The sequence below is a fragment of the Emydura macquarii genome, unplaced genomic scaffold, assembly GCF_026122565.2.
Source record: "Emydura macquarii macquarii isolate MOO-44397 ecotype Brisbane River unplaced genomic scaffold, CSIRO-AGI_Emac_v2 contig_1644, whole genome shotgun sequence".
In the NCBI taxonomy this organism is placed as follows: domain Eukaryota; kingdom Metazoa; phylum Chordata; order Testudines; family Chelidae; genus Emydura; species Emydura macquarii.
This window is the reverse complement of record NW_027131781.1, coordinates 23,660,331-23,670,218: the sequence shown is the minus strand read 5'-3', so window position 1 is coordinate 23,670,218 and position 9,888 is coordinate 23,660,331. Positions and strand designations below refer to the sequence as shown.

Below are 9,888 nucleotides of genomic sequence, written 5' to 3'. Positions count from 1 at the left end.
CGGCCGGCCGGCCGCTCGCACTGCCACTGCACCGTCCCCGCCCGGGGCGTCCTGCCTCCGACCGGCTCCGCCTCCGCCTTCCACCACATGGCCGGGGCAGGGCGAGCGCACCGCGGCCGCGCCAGGTGGGTGCGCTGAGCGCTCGCTGCCGGCTGGGCGGGGCGGCTCCGGCCAACGCCCCGGGCCAAGGGAGGGGCCGCCGCCGGCACGAGAGCGAGCACAAGCCGCGCCTGCTGCTCCCGGCTCGTCCGGCAGAAGCGTGATCGCGCGGCCGTTGTCCGGCCAGAAATGCAGCCGCTGTGTGCACAGGGGAGTGGTGTGTGTGTGTGTGTGTGCATGGCAGCTGTGCGCACCGGCTGTTAGCGTGTGTGTGCGCACACCAGCAGTGCGCACAGGGTGGTAGTGTGTGTGTGTGTGCGCGCAGCCCGTGTGTGCATGGCAGCTGTGAGCACCGGCTGTTGGCCCGTGTATGCACATAAGTGTGCACAGGGTATTTGTGCAAACATCTCTGTGCATAGCAGGTTTACATAATATGTTAGTGTGTGGCACCAAAGGTGCTGAGTATGTCCACCTCTGTGTGCATGGATCTGGCAAGTTTGGGCATGTAATGCAGTTGTGGGTGTCTGTATGCAACAAGGGTATAGCGTGTATGCTGCATATATGACATGTTTGTGTGAATACAGCAGGGGTTCTCAAACTATTTTTGCTAGGACCCTCTGAAAATATTTCAGGCTGACACACTCCCCCCCTCCCCTTCCCTCCAAAAGTGATGATCACTCCCTTCCCCCTCTCCCCCATGCCATGCCGTCCCATCTTTACTGGCATGCACGGAGGGCTGACAGCTCACAGCCCCCCATAATCTCACAACCCCTGAGGGGTCACCGACTTTGACAACCCCTGCAATACAGGGTTAGTGCGTGCAGCCTCTCGTGTTTAATAACTGACTCATGTGCACCTTGCCTGTGTATCATATGTGTATATTTAAAGCGTTGTAGTATGTACATAAATATTGAATCTATTCAGGGTCCTGCTAGATGCGTGTGTGTGTACCATGTACAGGTGTTTTGTCTGTTAGTTATTACTTGTATTGCAGTAGCATCTAGAAGACCCACTCATAGACCTAGCAAGGGTTTATATCATGTTAATATGAATCCACATGTATAGGTGTGTGTACTGTGATTGTGCATAGTACATAAGTATATGCATATAGTATAGAAGCATAGTGCATGTACACAGATCAAGTGTGCCTTAATAGGGTACAAATGTACAGGCATTATGCGACTGTTTGAACGTGTAGTGTGCATATACTTGCATGTTTATATTTACTTGTGATAGATAGCCAAACATTCCATCTTTTGCACTTAGTATACAGTATAAATGACATGAATTATTTATGTGTAGTGTTGTAGATGTGTTAGTCCCAGGATCTGAAAGAGACAACGTGAGTGAAGTAATTTTTTTTTTAATTGAACCAATTTCTGTTGGTGAAAGAGACATGCTTTGGAGCTCCACAGAGCTCTTCTGTTGTCTCTCTTACCAACAGACATTGGCCCAATAAAAGATATTACCTCAGCTGGCATGTCTCTCTCTCCTGAATTATTTATGCAGTCCCATACAATATGTCATTTTACAGACAAATAAGCTATGGTCCATTCCCCAAAAAGAGTTTAGATTCTAACAAAGGAGGGAGGAGAGAGAATGAGACAGTAAGGTTTATATAGCTACAGTGGGTTGTTGTGATCACACGTTGTGGGTTAGTTTTGTCTTGTAAGCTTATTAAAGATAAAGTTTTCCTTTGATACTTGTTTTTCCATTTCCTCTTACTTCCCTTTTCTTCCTCTTCCTGTCTCTGCTTGTGTGAATGGAATGGAATTGAAGTAATGATATATACTGTACAAACACAGACATATTAACTGACAATAATATGTGGCACACTCCAAATGAGACACCAGAACCGCAAAAGCCCCATCTCGCTCACCCTGCAACGTTATATATGTTCTCACACTCCCAGTTACACAGAGCCTAAGAAAGTGTCTGCCATGTGCAGTGTAATGCATCGTAATAGGATGTGTTACATCTGAGGGGCAAACCTTGCAGGGAAAAATATATTACTCAAATATGATAAAGATGATATAATGCATTCAAGTGAGGGGGCAGAGTTAAGGGTTTATGCTGTCATCCTTTAACGCTGGTGTTTCCTGATTTCAGGAATGCTAAAGAGGTGGAACTACTGAAATGGAAAAAGGAAAACTTTGCAGTGAACCATCAAGGTTTCACCCCTCCTCACTCGATTGTCCCCTATCCCCCATCACCCTTCCCTAGTGTGATACAGAGCTATCTGCAGAGCTGGGATCCATATGGAGCAGTGGGAGGAGTTGTACAGGCTTTTGATAGGGAGTACTGGGGATCTCGGGTTGGTAGGAGTAGACTAGGGAGGACCCACCTCATCCTCCCCACCATCCTCACACAAGTTCTCTGAAAAAGGTAATAGAACAAAAGACTGTCTTAGTTTTCTGTAGACTCCCTCCAGAATGGGAAAAACTCTCTTCAAGTGAGCGGGCGAGCTGTGCCATCAGGAAGGGGCCTTGAGACACAAGGCCTCCATACAAATGGCCTTGGGCTCCTGCCGATAGGCAGGTTTGAACTAAGGCCAGACCAATGGCTCATCCCACACATGGAGGAATAAGTAAAAGTTCCTTCTCTGATTAATGAGGATTCAACTGCAAGGAAATCCTTCCAGCCCCAGTTTCATGAGCATTTCTGGAGGAGAGGGAAATCCAGACTTGAATTAACAAAGGCAGTTTAGGATGCTGAGACGGGTGCATGTCTACATGTGGGCATTTTAAAAGGCTGGATTCTTTAGCAAAGGAGTTCCACTCATACTTCAGGACAGAAAGGTGTGAAGTAAGGTGGAAGGAGGAGGAGTGATTGTTTGGCCATGCCTTGTCAGAGGGAATTATAATCCTGTAGGATTCATGAAGAATTATAAATTTCCAAATCAAGGCATGGACTCACTGGTGGGTTATAAAGCCAAACAAAATCCCATTTTTATTGCTACGCAAAGACTGAAAGTGTTATACTTAAGCTCCTGAAGAGCCTTCGCTTATTAGTAAGATTAAATGATATGCAACCTTCATTGTCTCTTAGCCCTGAAGCACATTTACAGCAAAGACTATCAAATGGACAGGACAGAGTCATGTAAAGTATTTAAAGCCCCGATTTAACTAGGTATTTAAGCATGTGAGTAGCCCCACTCCCTTCAAGTGTAATAGTGGAAAGCATTTCCATCTACATACTTCATTTTGCCAGGTTCTCACTACCCCTTCTCTATCTTATTGAAGTTATTTTCAGTTACTGTAAAGAATCTAAATCTAAAAAGAAATTCCTAGAGATAATTGTTATAACAATTATATTAAAAAGTGAATGATAAGATGGAGTTGTATAATGATTGCATTATGATTTCCCATTAACTACTTTAAACTTACACAGCACCTTTCTGCTGAGGTTCTCAGAGTGCTTAATTAGCATTAATAAAGGCTCAAAACATTCCTGTTAGATAGGTGAAGAAGAATACAGTGATATTGTACTGAGTGATTTCCTATGGAAGAGATCGGAATCATAAGAGAATGTCCCACAGAGGGTAAGTCACTCAAAGCCTCATCTAAAGTGGGTCTGAGCACCTGCAACTCCCCAAGCCAAACAGATAACAACAATGCTGATAGAAATGGGATTTAACTGCATGCATTTGTACATGTGTCTATACGTATGTTTGTGTACTTTCACTGTGGGTGTTTGTGTATTGCTCAAGAATGATCATTAAGGGCCTGATTCTGAAAACATCTACTTGATGCAGTGTTTACTGCTCTGAGTAGTCTCACAGTCTAACAAGAACGACAGCCAAGATTTTAAAGCATGACTAGTCTCTTCTGTTACCCGACTTGTGATACCTTCAAGAAGCATCAGAAGGTGCTTAGCACACATCCTCAGAAAAATCAAGCTGATTTAAAGTTTTTAGTCCATTAAAGATTTTAATATTTGGAAAGATTTTGCTATTGGACATTAACACTCTCTCTCTCTCTCAACTGTACATACAGACAGAGCATCGGTTACGTAGATTTTAATAAAATAAATAAATGTAATTTATAGATGTAGAAATATATAGACATACATGTTGTGCAGCTTCATCCATCACTGGGTGCAATGTAGCATTAAGCTTTTTTGACCAGAAGTTCTTGAATGCTTTAGGTTTTATGTTGTATCCAGAAGATGAACCCCATGGCACAGGGCCCCATTCCACCACATTGGGACATTATTTCAGTGCTAATTGAACAGGAAGAGGAACATCTGCCAACTCATCATCTGCACTTCCTCTTCCTCCAGCATTTAGGTGATCCATGAAGATCTCTCCTCTTAAGTACTGACTGATCTGACATTGCTTAACTGTAAGAAGTGATAAATAAGGCTGAAGAGTACAATGCAATCATAGAAACTACTCATTTATTTTGTGTCAGTGTTCATATTTCAGTAATAGATTTACTCCCATACGCATCCACAAAACAGAGGTGGAAGGATAGTTTAGAATGTATGTCATTCTAAAAATGAATCACATGAAGAGCAACATCATTGACTAAGGGACCGGATTCTTGACTGCTGTGCAAGTGAGCTAATTAAGACAGGTAAAGGAGCAGAAAACAATAGGCACACCCATCACTATTATCACAGTTATGTTGTGGTGTACGCCCTACGTGCAATACCATAGGATAGATCTCTTCCTAAAGGCTACATGGCTTCAGTATTTTTCTTGAAAAGTGAGGTTTGGAAGTTGTGAAGGCCTAAATAAGCATGGAATGCGCATCATACACATGCACAAGAGTCGAGTGCTTTAAAAATGACAGCATGAGGAAGGAAAGCTAACGCGCGCATACATACACTATATATAGTAGTTTTAGGGAATAAGGAGGAAACATTTTCCTTCTGCTTCTCCATAGGAAAGGAGACAGAGACCGAATGGCATTCCTCAATTCCCTTCCAGCTTTGTTTTGTGATATTGGGCTAGAATCTTGCTGGAGCTTTGCTCCAGTGCAGGCAATAAAGATACAACAATTACAGCAACTGAGGCTCTGACTCATTGGCTCACATATCCACAACATGAATCAAGGTGCAGCTCCCTGCTCCTTGGGCGTCCCCACCTCTATAGTTAAAGCAGCAAGGAGCCACCTACTCTAATTGCTGTAACAAAGCATATACCAGCTGAAGGTCAAATATAGTGGAGCTCAGCTGCTCTTAACATGCCCCCAGCACATCCTCTATTCCCAAGTACACTAGGAATGGGTGCTTCTGGCATTTGTGCTATTTAAACAAATTGACTGTAGCCAGCCAGAGTATCTGGCCCATTGTCTTCATTCTCTTTTTATAAACCAAAGAGAACTAAACAGTCCTACAAGAGAAACTCTCTACAGTATGAGCCACATTCACCTTGATTTAAATCCCCAGATATCACAGGAGTTACATCAGGATGAGTTTGGCCAAGTGATTCTAAAAGAAAACCTAGCAGGAACTCTCATCTTTATTGGAGACTCAAAATTCTTAAACAAGCCCCAAGAACAAGTTTCCCCTGGCTTCCCCAATGAATAAATCACTGCAATAATGAAAAGAGGATCATGGTTCATAAATTAAACCGTGTTTTCCATAGAAGAAAATATCTCATTGGATTAACTGGGGTGCAGTAATAGGAGGATTGTTCAATGGATTGTTTGGGTTCTGCCTTATTTTGAGATTTCATGGAGAAACAGCTGGGATTAGCTTTGTCTGGAGAGGCATTACCTAGAAATACTTTCCATTGCAAGAGTTTTGCCTAGTGAGGCATTTATTTGCCCCATACACTATAACACAACCCAGTTTCAAAGTTGTACTTAGCAGAGATACAAGGATCTTCACAGAATAGATGCAAATGCTCCCACACTTTGGAAAAGTTTGGGTCTGCATCTGGGGTTTCAGATCATCCCATTACAGAGATGAGGCTCAACCCTCAACTTCATATCTGGACTTCTACAAAGTTAAGGTGGGGTTTGGATCCTAGGTTTTGGTCTCCCTTAAAAGTATTTTCAAAGTGTATTTTTGCTGCATATAACCTTGATCAGAAGGGAAAACTAAATAATCGACAAATAATTTACCAGTAATGCAATTAGAGTGAATAAAAAAGTTACATGGGGAAATGTTCCTTTAATGAGATATCCATGAAATGGCAAGGAAATGGAATCACACACCCAAATACTTTGAAACTTTGCCACATGTCCTACCTATAAATCTGATCAGCCACTCCCAGGATTTCTAATGCATCATCTTTGCTTCTCCATCTACTCAGCACATGGATTATGTTTATTTCTTTCTCACATACCTCTTTCAGCATTACAGTGTCTCACCCACTTAGCAGGAACTCAACTGAGGGCAGCACCACCCTGCTTCTGAGTCCAGGTAACATAGTACAAGATCCAGTCATTCACCTTCAGCCCTTTGATAAGGATCAAGCTGACAGTAGCCATCAAACCAGTAGGATAGGATTTTCTAACAAACACAGACATGGACATGCCACAAGATCCAGATAAGCCTGAGACTTGCATAGGTAAAACATTACTTTCTGGAAATGACACAGGATTTGTCTACATGGAGAAATTGACCAAAACAGCTGTTGCAGAATAAGCTATTGCACAATAACTATTTTATTCTGGAGTAATTAGTGAAACAGAGTAATTACTCTGGTCAATTTCCACATGTAGAGGAGGCCACAGTAACAAGCAATGAAGGCCTGATCTAAAGCCCATTGAAATAAGTGGAAAGACTGCTATTGACTTCAATGGGCTTTAGAACATGTCCCTCACATTGTTCCATTTTGCAGAAGTTTCAGGAGACTTGCAGGATTGAGCCCTCCCCCCACCAAGCTTCTTCCTCCACCCTACAGTCCAAAACATTATAATAATTGAGCCCCAGGTTAAGTGAGCACCCCTGAGTAAGTGTGCCGGATCCAAGTGCAACATGGAACCACAGCAAACATTTGAATCAATATCAAATACCAATCAGGGCATCTAAAAAGGTCAGACTATCCAAGGAGACTTCCTAAAATTCAGGCTTCATATGCTCTTCTTCAACATTCTAGAGATATCCACTCTTCACTCCCTCACTCCACTGAAGTTTCTGACCTCACTACTCCCTCTGTATGAATATCCCACCTTCATCTTTGTGCTTATCCATACAGCCTCTTTTGATTAGAATCATCTCCTTATAGTGCTCCAGTTCTCTCATAGTCAGCGTTCCCACTAGGCAGTAGGACACCTTATTGTCCAAAGTCATCCTTAAAAACCACTTCTTTGATGAAGCCTTAACAATAATCCCTGAAATAAAAAAATTCCAAAAAAAAAAAAAAATCACACTCAATTTACAAGAAATAGGCTAAAGTTAACATCTACTATAGCATTAATTGGGAAATCAAGCTACCGAAAAAGAAAATTTAAAAAAAAAAAAAAAAAAAAGCACTGAATCCCCTCCCCCATTTTACTGTTGTAATTTCCCTTATAGACCCTTTTCCTACCAACATTCCACTACCTTTGGGTATTTTGTTGTGTTCTTGAGCTATTCAGGTGTTAAGATCTATGGGGCAAGAACACCATGGCCTGGTGGAGCGGAATACTCTTACCTACATACAACCAGGCACATCCAGAGCCTGAGAAACTAAGAGAACAGTTAGATCAAGTTTAACAAGGGATCTTGTGGGACCTAATTAGGGTTGAGTAATAGGAAGGCAGATCACCTGTGGATTGTTTGGACCGAGGTCTTATTGTAGGCTCTTGAAAAACAACTAGAAGTGTTGTCCCCTGAAGCACTATCTAGTGCAGGAGTTTTGCTGGGGGGCATCCATTTCCCAGGGGGTCTCCCCCCATAGAAAGGATTGATATATAATTGATGTTTTATTATTTATGATGCATGCTTTGATAGAAATTAAACATTGAAGCTTAGAAGGCTCAGAGACCTGGGACTGCTGTATTTATCCCAAGCCACAGGTGCTACAATATATAAATAAATGAAAAATTTCCCTCATTAGCTTTGTCTAAGACTCGTGTCTGTGTTACTCACAATTCATGTTCATGGCAGTGTTATGGACAAGAAAGCAGATCCAAAACCTAGTACTCTGTTCCAGTCAGTCTGAATTGAGATGGTGTACATTTATTTTACGACTACATTGTTATAACAGAAAGCAATACAAACAGATAGGAGAGAAGTGTTTAAAATAATGAATGGCTTAGAAAAGACCTGTTTGGAGCTTCTTTTTTCCTTTCACCATAACACAAGACCAAGGGGCTATCTGATAACATTAAAAGGCAATAATCAGCTTCTAGTCACGTTTATATTGATGTAAGTCTGGTAATGGTCAAGAAGTCAGGGGAGTTACTCCAGATTTATGTCAGTGTAGCTGTGATCAGAAGCTAGCTCAATAGATTTAAAATTTTTAAAAAGGATATATTTGAATACAATATATAATTAACCTGTGGAACCCTCTACTATAGGTTATTACTAAGGCAAAGAACTTCAAGAAGAGGATCGCCATGTAAGCATATGACACTAGGCTATGGTCAAATAAAATGATTTGTTTGCTAAGGTGAAAATGACCAGGGCTAAATGATCTGGGCATAACGTGATAGTCAGTACGTGTCAGAGAGAGAGATTTCTAATAATAATTACAATTGGCATGAGACATTATGTGGGAGACAGACAGGAGGATTTGTCTTCCTATGAATCACTGGTAATTGGCCACTGTTGCAGACAGGATCTTGATCAGTAGACCATCGCTCTGTTACAGTCTGGCAACTCCCATGTTCCTATGTTTTAGAAAAATACTAATACAGTAACACAGAGCCAATCCTTCTCTCTTTGATGTCAATAGCAAAATTCCCATTAACTACATAGGAGCTGAACTGAGTGTATAGTGGTAGCTGTTTTGAGATAAAATCTAAACTGGAGAGATAGGAAACACCTGGTGTTTATTTCATTGCTAGCTTATTATTTGAGTAAATATTTGGGAGATAATGAGCACTTTAAAAAACCCTTTCAATTAACCGTTCTGTGGTATAGCACTTGCTTATGTTAAACCATTTGGGAGGCAAAGTTCAACGGAAAATTCTGACTGCAAATGTAAGAGTGAGCTCTTGTAAAGAAGATAGTGCATGTTTATCATGGTTACTATGAGTTCTCCCTCTTGCTGTCTTCATATTAGCAGAGGAGCATGATACTTTGTTATTGTTTTGATTCTCATATGCTACTGCATTGGTTCAGAATTCAGATGAATTAAAAGGACAGAATTTCACCCTAATGGAAGATTCCTGTAGAACTGAACAGAGAAAGAGAAACGCCGGAAGACTCTGCCAAATGTAACTGAAGATTATATACCTGCTATGGAGTTCTAGAGGATGGTATGAGAAGCCTACAGAAAAGCTCTTCCTCATAAAGGAGCATGCATGGCTACTCCATTGCTCGGGCTGAAGCTGCCTTCCAGTCAAAGGCTGATTTTAAACAGCTCCTTCCTTGTTACAACTTCCCCCCAAAATAAACTGATCCCCTGAAATTTCCGGTACACCTCACCTCCTGAGGAAGTTTAGTAACACTCAGGAAAGGAGTTTTTAAATTAGGAAGCTTCAAAAACACCCTTTCATTCACATTTTCAAAACTTTCCTCCCTTTCAAGGCTCATGATGGGTTGGGTCCTCCACTGTGATGTAGCTGCTGTGTGCCAGTGTGAGCTGGTCTGATTTAAGCAGCCCATTTAGAAATGCCTCAGTGTAAGGGTAACATGGAGCTGATGTAGCATGGAAAAGAGGGAGTGGCCAAGACATCCTTATGT

At 41.8% G+C, this 9,888-nt stretch overlaps 1 long non-coding RNA gene across 2 annotated transcripts; it reads right to left on the bottom strand.

Moving 5' to 3' along the window:
- Positions 1–4,201: 4,201 nt before the first annotated feature.
- Positions 4,202–7,662, bottom strand: LOC137158366 (uncharacterized). Of its 2 annotated transcripts, XR_010921394.1 has the most exons (4): positions 7,600–7,662; positions 7,227–7,388; positions 6,398–6,564; positions 4,202–4,440 (listed from the first exon to the last, which is right to left on the bottom strand). It is a non-coding gene; the product is annotated as an uncharacterized lncRNA (long non-coding RNA). The 2 variants fall into 2 exon arrangements; XR_010921393.1 differs by lacking the exon at positions 7,600–7,662 and having other exon boundaries at positions 7,227–7,480.
- Positions 7,663–9,888: the final 2,226 nt, after the last annotated feature.